This window comes from Jaculus jaculus, chromosome 7 (genome assembly GCF_020740685.1).
Source record: "Jaculus jaculus isolate mJacJac1 chromosome 7, mJacJac1.mat.Y.cur, whole genome shotgun sequence".
NCBI classification, from domain to species: Eukaryota; Metazoa; Chordata; class Mammalia; order Rodentia; family Dipodidae; genus Jaculus; species Jaculus jaculus.
The window spans coordinates 88,739,298-88,751,621 of NC_059108.1; the positions used below are offsets into that span (position 1 = coordinate 88,739,298).

At 41.4% G+C, this 12,324-nt stretch overlaps 1 protein-coding gene across 4 annotated transcripts in view; it reads left to right on the top strand.

Moving 5' to 3' along the window:
• Positions 1–2,624: 2,624 nt before the first annotated feature.
• The window catches only part of Mipol1 (mirror-image polydactyly 1), a 378,948-nt gene continuing 369,248 nt past the window's right edge, over positions 2,625–12,324 (top strand). The window contains exon 1 of one of the 4 annotated variants that reach the window (XM_045155139.1): positions 2,625–2,728. The gene's annotated coding sequence lies outside the window, so the exon portion shown is untranslated. Of the gene's footprint in view, positions 2,729–10,523; positions 10,542–12,324 lie in introns of those variants that run through there. The other 3 variants (XM_045155144.1, XM_045155143.1, XM_045155140.1) reach the window with 3 other exon arrangements.

Sequence of the window (12,324 nt, forward strand, 5' to 3'; positions counted from 1 at the left end):
GCAATCCTACCTTTCCTCTCAAGTTCTAGGAGTAAAAGTATGCACCACTATGCCCATCTCCTGCTGAGTTTTGATCTTGCATTGATCCAATCTTTCCTTGTTATGTTTTCTTTTTACAGTGGGAATATTTAATCTGTGCCATTCTGTGTTAGAAATATGTAACTCATGTTTTGATTTTACAGGCTCACAGATAACTGTCCTAAATTTTAGATGACCTGTTGGACTTGGAATTAATAGAGACTATAGGGATTTTTAAAGGTGGACTGAGTGTATTTTGCATTGCAAAATAATAATGAATCCAGGGGTGTGTTGTGGTGGTTCGAATGTACATGTTTCCCATAGACTCAGGTATTTTTGATTAAGATTCCTACTTAGTCCCTAGCATCTTTGGGAAATGGAGTCTTGTTGTAGGAGGTAAATTTCTGGGGGCAAATTTGGGGGGTTATGGACTTCAGCTCTACAGTGTGTTCAGAGACAGCCACAATTGCTGTTCTTTCACTCCTGTGTATGTATGATGAAAATGAGTGGGCATCCTGTCAAGATGAAGCTTCTCCTCAAAAGTAAGTTAGTCTGAAATAAATCCTTTCCTCCCTTAAGCTGTTTTTGGTTGGGTTCTCTGTCCCAGCAAGAGAAGCTGACTGCTACAACGTTATAACTTTCTTCACATCCACAATGCTATCACTGGTTTTCAATTTTCAGAATATTATAGTCATTATGACTCTTCATATCCTGAGAAATAAAACTTAACTTTCCCTCCTTTTAATATAATTAGATCTGGCCCTAATCATTTGAATAGAGCCATTCTTCCTAACTAAAGTGCCATTCCTGTTTGGTTTTATTTATTTTGACAAAATTTACACCTCTTTAAAAAAAAATGGAGAGAGAGGGAGAGAAAGAGAAAAAAAAAGGGCATATCTAAGCCTTTAGTCATTGCAAATGAACTCCGGATACATGTGCCACCTTGTTTACCCAGTTTTATGTGGGTACTGGGGAACTGAATATGGGTTCAATTTGGCTTTGCCGGCAAGCACCTTGACTGCTCAACCATATCTCCAGCCCTACACTTCTTTTTTTTTTTTTTTTAAACAGAATTTTGATATATAGCCCAGGTTGGCCTGGAACATATGATTCTCCTGCCTTAAGAGTCCTGAGTTTTGGGATTACAGACAAGCACCATCATACCCGTATCTTTTTTGTTACATATAACTTACATCAAATCCTTTCATGTCTTCTAAAACTATTTTAGTATTTTTATTTTCTTATAGAGAGTGAGAGAAAAGGAAGAGGGAGAGGGAGAGGGAGGGAAAGAAAGAGAATGGGTGCACCAGGGCCTGTAGCCCCTGAAAACAAATTCCAGACTCATGTGCTACCTTGTGCATCTGGCATTTTGTGGTACTGGGGAATCAAACCTGGGTCCTTCGGCTTTGCAGGCAAGTGCCTTAACCACTAAGCCATCTCTCTAGCCCCATGTCTTTTTTTTTAAATATCTTTTTTAAAGAGAGAGAGAAAGGAAGGAAGGAAGGAACGAACAAAGAAAGAAAGAAAGAAAGAAAATGAATGAATGAGAATGGGGGAGCCAGGGCCTCCAGCTGCTGCAAATTAACTCCAGATGCATGCACCATATTGTGTATCTGGGTTTACATTGGTACTGAGCAATCTTACCAGTCCTCATGTCGTTGTTTTTTTTTCTTCTCTTTAAAGTAGGCTCTATGCTCTAGCCCAGGCTGACCTGAAATTCACTATGTAGTCTCAGGGTGGGCTAGAACTCACAGTGATCCTCCTAGCTCTGCCTCCTGGGTGCTGGGATTAAAGGTGTGTGCCACCATGCCTGGCTTTCTTTTTTTTAAATCACTCCCTTTTTACATTTACTAAAATGTAGTTTTCTTTCTTTAACTTTATCCACTAATCTGGATATCAATCAACATTTATTTTATGCTTATTTTCAGGGGAGTGTTTAAATTATTGTTCATTATATTATTATTCCAGCAGTAAGAAGAGTACATAATCACATACTATGTGCTCAACAAATATTTGGTGTTTGAGAGAACAGTAAGTAGCTGGAGCTAAAATGACATTTACAAAACCAATTCTGAACCTGGCACCGGCCTGCATGTAGTTCCAGCTATTCCGGGTTAAGGTGAAGGCAAAATAAATAGATAAATAAAACTTAAATCCCTAACAATTATACCAGCTTCGACGAAATCCCATTTTACTCTTACTCTTTAATTAAAAAATATCGTTGGCTTTTACTTCGACGAACTGTTTTATTTTTTTTTAATTTCTGGAAGGCTAGCCATTCTATTGTGTTTTTGAGAGCTGCCTTGCAGAAGAGTTAACCCTCTGCTCCAGTACTTGAGTCAAAGGAAGTCGCCAGCTCTCACGGTTTATCCGAAAAGCTCTTGACGAGGATCCAGGCGCCGCTCTCCTACCTGGCCAGCGCCTCTCCCTCCTCGCCCCCGCAGCCTTACCGCCCCGCCCCGCCCCGCCCCGCCCCGCCCCGCCTCGCCTCGCCGCGCCCCGCCCCGCCGCCGGCGCACGCCCGGCGTGCGTGTCCTCGGGCCCGCGGCGTCCTCCCGCGCCCCGCCCCGCCCCCTGCCGTCGTGGGCGCGCGCACCCTGCCGAACTCCGGCCCCGCGGCGATTGGCTGGCGGGCCGCGGCGTCGGGGTCCGCTGAAAGTGTGGGCGAGCGCGCCGGAGCCAGCTGTGAGCGTGACCCCGCGCAGCTCAGGTACGCCGACCGGTCGGGGGTGTCGGGCGGGGGAGAGCGAGCGCGGCGGCGGCGGCCGGGTCCGGCCGCAGCCTGCGGGCCAGCGCGTGGCGGCGTCCTCCGCTGGCCGACCCCTCGGCGCGGGTCTGGCTGCGTCGCCGCCGGCGTGTTGCCGAAGTTCAGCGGCAGAGCCCTGATTCCAAAGTGTAGGCTTTGGTTTGTTTTCCCGCCTGAATGCCGGCGCGGTAGAGGGTTTGGCTCGTGGCTCGGCGCCGGGTCCACGCGGCGTCCTCGGGGCACTCGGGCTTCTCGAGGGGTCTCCACGCCGAGCCACGCGTGGAGGACGCTGCCGGAATTCCCAGGGTGGGCCGCGTCGGAGGGCCCTGGGTTTGCGGAGGGCTTAAGCTCAGTGGATGGACGGTGCTACTTCAACACAACAGAGCAGCGTTTTTATGTGAACTAAATCCAGTTGTTGGCAGATCAAAGTGAGGAAAACAAAACTACACGTCAACTTTCCCTGTTTTTCTTCCCTTTTCCAGGCAGATTTAACATGAAAGCAACCAACTTTGCGAAGGGACCTGAGAGGGGAACTAACCCCAAATGACAGTTATATACTGTGCGATAGCATACCGATAAAATTAAAGATAGCCAGGTGTGGTGGCACACACCTTTAATGCCAGCACTTGGGAGCCTGAGGCAGGAGGATCGCCAGGAGTTTGAGGCCATCCTGGGACTATAGAGTGAATTCCAGGTCAGCCTGGGCTAGAGCTAGATCCTATCTCAACCAAAAAAAAAAAAAAAAATTAGAGATGACTTTACTGACAGCTAGTAGGAATTAAATTATTTAAAAAACATTTTTATTTGCAAGCACACACGCACGCACGCACCCACAGAGAGAGAGAGAGAGAGAGAGAGAGAGAGAGAGAGAGAGAGAGAGAGAGAGAGAAAGAGAGAGAATGAGAATGAGAATGAATGGGTGCACCAGGACCTCCTGCCTCTGCAAACGAACTCTAGATGCAGTGCAACACCTTCTGCATCTGCCTTTACATGGGCACTTGGGACTCGAAACTGGGCCTTTAGGCTTGCAGGCAAGCTCCTAAACTACTTATCCATTTCTCAAGCTCCGCATTTAGTTATTGAACAGAGGTAATGATAGCAAATAAAAAAATGAATAGCTGATGTATAGTTTTCCTTCAAAGGCATAGAGTATCGAGGTCTTGTGTTAAAAGTTTAATAGACCCTCACAGACATGTCTGCGTCATGTGTACAGCTCATTTCTTTCTCACAGAGTATACATACTCTTGTGACCAGTACTTAGATTAAGAAAGAACGTTATAGTATTTGCATTCTAGAAAACCTCACACTGGGGCCTGGGAGATACAACTCACTGATTAAAAGCACTTACTGGGTCAGCCACCCAATGGCATTCAGATCCTTAGTACCCACTTAAAAGCACAGGTCTGTAATCCCAATGAAGGAAAAACAGGAGAGAGTACTTGGGGGTGGGGAGTGAGGGAGGGAGGAAGGAGTAAAGAGGAAAAGAGAGAGAAAGACAATGAATTTTTAAGAGGTAGGATCTAGGCATATCCTTATTCCCTCTTTGGGCTTTTGTCCCTGACTAACTGCATGTAAAAAGTTATCTTACTCTTTCTCCTTCACTAGCAGGCCTATGGCAGTGAAAGGCAGAGTCAGGAGAATGCTGATGGAAGGAGTGGATTAACACCCTGAAATTGTCTTTCTGATCTCCACATGCTTGCATTGGTGTGTGAGAGCTGTTAAACACACCCACCCAGCCACCCACTGCATCATTGAACATTAAAAAAAATTACTTGCAAGGAGAGAGAAAGAGAGAGAGGGAGGGATGGAGGGAGGAGAAAGAATGGGCACACCAGGGGCTCCAGCTGCTACAAATAAACCCCAGATGCTTGCACCACTTTTTGCCTCTGGCTTTACATGGGTACTGGGGAATTGAACCTGGGTCAGTAGCCTTTGTAGGCAAATGCCTTAACCTCTGAGCCATCTCTCCAGCCCTTTATTTTCGATAATAAAAAAGAAAACTTCACATCGTGTCCTCTTTCCAATACTAACCATAATCTCAACTAGCATTTTTGAGTTTCACTGATTATCAACTATATTAGGAGAATCATAGTAGTATTTTGTGTTTAACTTCAGCCTAGTGTTTCTGAGATTTGTAGGAGTCTTGAAATGTGAAATTCTTATGTTGTATAATAGTATACCTAGTTTTTAGTGATTATCAGTGGGATTACCATTAACATATTTGGGGGGGGGCTGGGTTTCAAGGTAGGGTCTCACTCTAGTTCAGGCTGACCTGGAATTCACTATGTAGTCTCAGGGTGGCCTCGAACTCATGGTGATCCACCTATCTCTGCCTCCCTAGTGCAGGGATTAAAGGTGTGCACCACCACACCTGGTTTACCATTAACATTTTATAAGTATTTAGGGAATTCATGAATATATTTTTATTGAGTATATATTATATATACTAGTGAAGTGGCTGTGTAGATGTATATTAGTGGTACCACTACAAAACTTTTAAATTGTTTTAAATTGGTTGTGTTAATTTATATTCCCATTAGCAATGTGTGAGAATTGATTTCTCCAAATGCTTGTTCCTGGGCTTGGGAGATGGCTCAGCAGTTAAAGGAACTTGTTTGCAAAGCCTGCTGTCTCCAGTACCCATATAAAGCCAGATGCATAAATTGAGGAAAGAGGAAATGCAAGTTTCCCCTGGTATTGTATAGAACCCTTGGAAATCCTTCACACTTTAAGTAGAATATACAAGATATAGTCTTAGATAGGTATTGCTTGAGATGGCTTGGTTGAAGTTTTATTTACCTGATTGAGTGTATTAGTGATATGAAAATTAATAACCAATAGTTTTGGGACCTGAGACTCATTGATGAGGTCCTCACCCAGCTGGAAATCTATTTTTAAAATTCCTTAACAGGCTGCCCAGTTTATCTTCTCTTACTCTGGGCTTCCTTCCTTTTACTCAGGATTCTCAGTATTTTTTCTTGATAACTGTCTTCACAGCATTTGCAGCTGACACTTTCTATTTTGAGGTGATTTGTAGAACTGAAGTTAGTATTATGTAGAATTAAAGTAATACTAATGGGACATTAGGGATTATCTGTCGGTATGGTAATGATTTTTTTCCCCCCCAGATTTCCTTGATTGTTTAACATAGATTTAAGAGTTTGCAGTCCTTAACCTTTTTTTTTTTGGTTTTTCCAGGTAGGGTCTTGCTCTCACCCAGGCTGACCTCGATTTTACTATGTAGTCTCGGGGTGGCCTTGAACTCACAGTAAGCAATCCTCCTACCTCTGCCTCCCGAGTGGTGGGATTAAAGGTGTGCGCCACCACGCCTGGGTTAAGCTTTTTTTTTTTTTTTTTTTTAACATAAATTGTGGATGCGATAATATATTAGATGGCAATAAATAATACCTTATTAAACTCAAAAAAAGTTCTAACAGAATAATTGTCCCTGAAGTTGTAATGAACAAGGCTTCATTTTCTTCCTTCTCTTTCTCAGTCTTATTTTTTAAATAGAATCACACATAGTCTAGACTGGCCTCCAACTAGCTATGTAGCTGAGGATGGCCTTGAACTTTACTCCTGTGTCTACCTCCTGAGTGCTGAGATTACAGGAATGCACCACCATGTCTAGCTTTTTTTTTTTTTAAGACAAAGTATGGCTATGTTTCCCTGGCCTTGAACTCTTGCATTCAAGCCATCCTCCTGCTTAGCCTACCAAATAGCTGGCACTCACCACTGCATTTAACTGGTGTCATTTTATTGCATGAGGCTATATTATTTTTGTATTCTGACATAGTAAGTTATAAACATTTAACTATAAATCCTTTTTTTTTGTTTTTCTTTTGGTTTTTCGGTTTTTCGAGGTAGGGTCCAGGCTGACCTGGAATTAACTCTGTCATCTCAGGGTGGCCTTGAACTCATGGCAATCCTCCTACCTCTGCCTCCCGAGTGCTGGGATTAACGGCGTGCGCCACCATACCCGGCTCTTATAAATCCTTTTTTTGATTATAGTTTGTTAGGTTTTTCAAACAGCTCTAAGCTGGTAGCATATTTTAAAGGGTTGATTTAATGTTTCACTTTTTGTGAATAAATGACTAATTGTACAGTTTTCTCTGGAACTATCTTTGGCAGTTGACATGAGTGCCTTTGGTTGTGATGCTATTAATATTGTATTACTCATTTTGATTTTATATTGTTTGGATGCATATAGATAGGTAGTATATTCTTGTTGTAAATTTATGTTAGTCAACTAAATGTTAGGTAAAATGTGAATAAATTGACTACTAAGTATTATAATTAGTAGTACTGTTAACTACTGTAAATTTTATCTAGATATCAACAGTTTTTGCATTAGTATTTTTTTTTTCTGTTCCAGAAACCAGTCTGGGTCCCACATTATATTTAGCTGTATGACTCCTGAGTCCTTCCCAATCTGTTCTTTTGTCACCCTTCTTTTGGTTACTGTGTACATAATTGTATTTTTTTACAATCTGGTGGATCATCTTTGCCTTGCAGTTAGACAATCTAGTAATTGCTTTATGTGACCTTGGGGGGCATTATTAATATTTTTCTTTTAAATGGCATAGTTTTTATGAAATGATAAATGTTTATTATAAACTCCTTAGACAATGTAAATAAATAAGTAAAAGTGTGACACATGGACACAAACACTATTAATTCAGCCAAAATAACCTTCATTAAATACTAGTTGTACAGTATTTTATTTCTCTTGAGTGCTCAGTTAAAAACAGACAACTGGTGACAAGACTCAGTGGTTAAAGATGCTTGCTTGCAAAGCCTGGCAATCTGGGTTCAGTTCCCTAGTACCCTCCTAAAGCCAGATGCATAAAGTGGTACATGTGTTTGGAGTTCATTTGTAGCAGCAATAGGCCCTTTTGAGCCCATACTCTCTCTGTCTCTATCTGGCTCTTTGCTTATAAATAAATAAAAATATTAAAACAAAAAACAATGGAAAGGTGATAACATCAAAGATTGAAAACAAAATCCTAAAAGTCTTCTGAGAGAAAATAAAAATAGGTTAACAAAAAAACAAAGCAAACCAGAATTGAACTTGCTAGTGTTGTTTCCTGATAGTGTTATCAGCTGATAAAACAGTGTTGCAGTGGTTTCAGAGTTTTGAAGCACAAGATTTTTCAGACCTCAGGCTTACAGACATAAATCAATAATCAGTGGAGAATTAATAAGATTTTTTTTAGACCTGAGAAGATTTAGAAATTTCTTGAAGTTATTTTCTACTAAAGTAAGTGAAAAGAAAAAAAGAAGGGAAATGTAGGAAATATAGTAAATACACCCAGAAAAAAAGAATGAGATGATGTCCTATGAAAGAGAGTGAGAGTGCAATATAACAGACCTGAGAATAATCAGTCTAGATTAGAGAAGCCTCCAAGAAAGGTTCTAGGTCATAAAGGTTATTTAAGAAAGTTTATATACCTGGGCCCAGAATTCTGTAAATAATGAATTCTATTTTGTTCATAAGTAGAGGATTGTTCTCATTTTCTCTCTCTTACTGAGCTGGTGTAAGTAGATTGTTTCTTTTTTTCTGCCTTTTTAAAACAAAAATTGTTCTTTTCAAGGTTGGGTCTTACTGTAGCCCATGCTGACCTGCAAGTCACACTGTAACCCCAGGCTGACCTCAAACTCATGGTATCCTATCCTCCTACCTCAGACTCCTGAATACTGGGACTAAAGGCATGTGTCACCACATCTGGCTAGTAGATTGTGTTTCTTAAGGAATATTTCATTTTCATCCATATTATTAGCTTTGAAGTTGTTTGTAATATAATAGTCCCAAGTCTCTATCACTTTACACACACACACACACACACACACACACACACACACACACACACATTTTTTTGAGGTAGACTCTCACTCTAGGCCAGGCTAACCTGGAATTCACTGGATAGTCTTAGGGTGGTCTCGAACTCAAGGCGATCCTCCTACCTCTGTCTCCCGAGTGCTGGGGTTAAAGACATGCACCACCATGCCCGGCTTGTGATTTCACTTTATGTAGTTGGTTTACTAAGTTTAAATGTAATCAGAAAGTATTAAATGAAAGATTTAAGAAATAAATATGTTCTAAATCACCTTTATTGTAGTATATTGTTATAATTAATCCAAATTTATTATTATGCTTTCATATTTTATTTATTTATTTGAGAGAGACAGAGAAAGGTCGGCTGGGGGGATGGGGAGAATTGGGCCCGCCCTGGCTTCTAGCCCCTTTAGAGGAACTCCACGTCCATGTGCCACCTTATGTATCTGGCATACGTGGGTCTTGGGGAATTGAACTTGGATCCTTTGGCTTTGTAGGCAAGCAACTTAAGTGCTAAGCCATCTCTCTAGCCCCCAGATTTGTAACTAACTGTTGTTAATCTTTTATTGCATCAAAATTTTTTTGGTGCTCATGACATGTGTTTTTTTTTTTTTTTTTTTTTTCGTTTTTTGAGGCAGGTTTTCACTCTAGCTCAGGCTGAACTGGAATTCATTCTGTAGTGTCAGGGTGGCTTGAACTCACGGTGATCCTCTTACCTCTGCCTCACTGAGTGCTGGGATTAAAGGCATGCCCCAACATGCCTGGCTACATGTGCTTAATTTTTTTTTTTTTTTTTGATTTTCAAGGTAGGGTCTTGCTCTATCTAACCCAGGCTGACCTGGAATTCACTATGGAGTCTCAGTGTGGCCTCCAACTCATGGCGATCCTCCTACCTCTGCCTCCCGAGTGCTGGGATTAAAGGCGTGCGCCAACACGCCCGGCTGTTTTTGTTTTTTTGAGGTAAGGTCTCACTCTAGCTCAGGTTGACCTGGTTTTTTTACTGTGTCATCTCAGAGGGGCCTCAAACTCATGGTGATCCTCCCACCTCTGCCTCCCGAGTGCTGGGATTAAAGGTGTGGGCCATGTCGCAAGCACTCTCAAAGATGATTGGTTGAGAGGATTCCGCCGGCAAAGGTCAATGCTATTCAGACACTGGTATACTTGCAAAGGAGTTTACTGGGATGAAAGTCACGCACAAGCAAGTCCAAACTATAACAAATAATATTATAGCTAATATAATATATAACCAAGGTATATTCATCGCTACATCAACAAGAATATTTCTAACGAGTCTAACATGTATACGACCTGACAACGCGAGATTTGAGTTGCGACGTTTTACGACCTGACCAACGCGAGGTTCGAGCTGCGACGTTTTACTTTCGGTTTGCTGCACTTCCAAGCCGAGTCTTGGTCCGCTGGCATAAGCTAGTGCTCTGGCTTACGGATGATCATTCGGACAGAGTGTCGGGCTGATGAATTCGGATCGGTGATGTTTCTCGCGGGGGTCTCAGTCAGGACTGCTGAGTAACCTTTCAGTCAGTCATAGTGTCGGGGAGACTGAGACAATGGTTGCTGAGCAGCTGGGGTTTTTATACCTTCTAATACTTATCTAATAGTTCCACACACACATCTGCTAATCTCTACTACGTCACAGCACACGGAGTTTTGCTTACAAGCTTTGACTTTGCATTTGTTACTCTCACAACAAACTTGTTTATCCTAAACTGGCCCTGGACCATATGCTGGTCCTTACATGCTCATAACAGGCCACCACACCTGGCTTACATGTGCTTAATTTTTAAATTAAAATTCATGACAGGAAAGTATGCAGAGAGTATATTCCCTTTTTATCTTTTTAAAACATAGGATCTCTTGGAATCTTACTGTTTTTCCTCGAATTGATGTTATGTCATCTTTATTTGTACCTTAATCAGTCTGGTAAGTAAATTAATTTTCATTTATCTTTAAAAAATTTTTTTTTGTTCATTATTTATTTATTTATTTGAGAGCGACAGACAGAGAGAGAAAGACAGATAGAGGGAGAGAGAGAGAATGGGTGCGCCAGGGCTTCCAGCCACTGCAAACGAACTGCAGACGCGTGCGCCGCTTGTGCATCTGACTAACGTGGGTCCTGGGGAATTGAGCCTCGAACCGGGGTCCTTAGGCTTCACAGGCAAGCGCTTAACCGCTAAGCCATCTCTCCAGCCCTTAAAAAATATTTTATTTATTTACTTTTTTTTTTTTTTAATTTTTATTAACATTTTCCATGATTATAAAATATATCCCATGGTAATTCCCTCCCTCCCCACCCCCACACTTTCCCGTTTGAAATTCCATTCTCCATCATATTACCTCCCCATTACAATCATTGTAATTACATATATACAATATCAACCTATTAAGTATCCTCCTCCCTTCCTTTCTCCACCCTTTATGTCTCCTTTTCAACTTACTGGCCTCTGCTACTAAGTATTTTCATTCTCATGCAGAAGCCCAGTCATCTGTAGCTAGGATCCACATATGAGAGAGAACATGTGGTGCTTGGCTTTCTGGGCCTGGGTTACCTCACTTAGTATAATACTTTCCAGGTCCATCCATTTTTCTGCAAATTTCATAACTTCATTTTTCTTTACCGCTGAGTAGAACTCCATTGTATAAATGTACCACATCTTCATTATCCACTCATCTGTTGAGGGACATCTAGGCTGGTTCCATTTCCCAGCTATTATAAATTGAGCAGCAATAAACATGGTTGAGCATGTACTTCTAAGGAAATGAGATGAGTCCTTTGGATATATGCCTAGGAGCGCTATAGCTGGGTCATATGGTAGATCAATCTCTAGCTGCTTTAGGAACCTCTACACTGTTTTCCACAATGGCTGGACCAGATTGCATTCCCACCAGCAGTGCAGAAGGGTTCCTTTTTTCCACATCCCCGCCAACATTTATGATCATTTGTTTTCATGATGGTGGCCAATCTGACAGGAGTGAGATGGAATCTCAATGTAGTTTTAATCTGCATTTCCCTGATGACTAGTGACGTAGAACATTTTTTTAGATGCTTATATGCCATTCGTATTTCTTCCTTTGAGAACTCTCTATTTAGCTCCATAGCCCATTTTTTGATTGGCTTGTTTGATTCCTTATTATTTAACTTTTTGAGTTCTTTGTATATCCTAGATATTAATCCTCTATCAGATATATAGCTGGCGAAGATTTTTTCGCATTCTATAGGTTGCCTCTTTGCTTTTTTCACTGTGTCCTTTGCGGTGCAAAATCTTTGTAATTTCATTAGGTCCCAGTGGTTAATCTGTGGTTTTATTGCCTGAGCAATTGGGGTTGTATTCAGAAAGTCTTGGTCAAGACCAATATGTTGAAGGGTTTCCCCTACTTTTTCCTCTAGCAGTTTCAGAGTTTCCAGTCTGATGATAAGGTCTTTAATCCATTTGGACTTAATTCTTGTGTATGGCGAGAGAGAAGAACCTATTTTCATCCTTCTGCAGATATTTATCCAGTTTTCAAAACACCATTTGCTGAAGAGGCTGTCTCTTCTCCAATGAGTATTTTTGGCATTTTTATCGAATATCAGGTGGCTATAGCTACTTGGGCTTACATCTGGGTCCTCTATTCTGTTCCACTGATCTACATGTCTGTTTTTGTGCCAGTACCATGCTGTTTTTGTTACTATGGCTGTGTAGTGTAGGTTAAAATCAGGTATGGT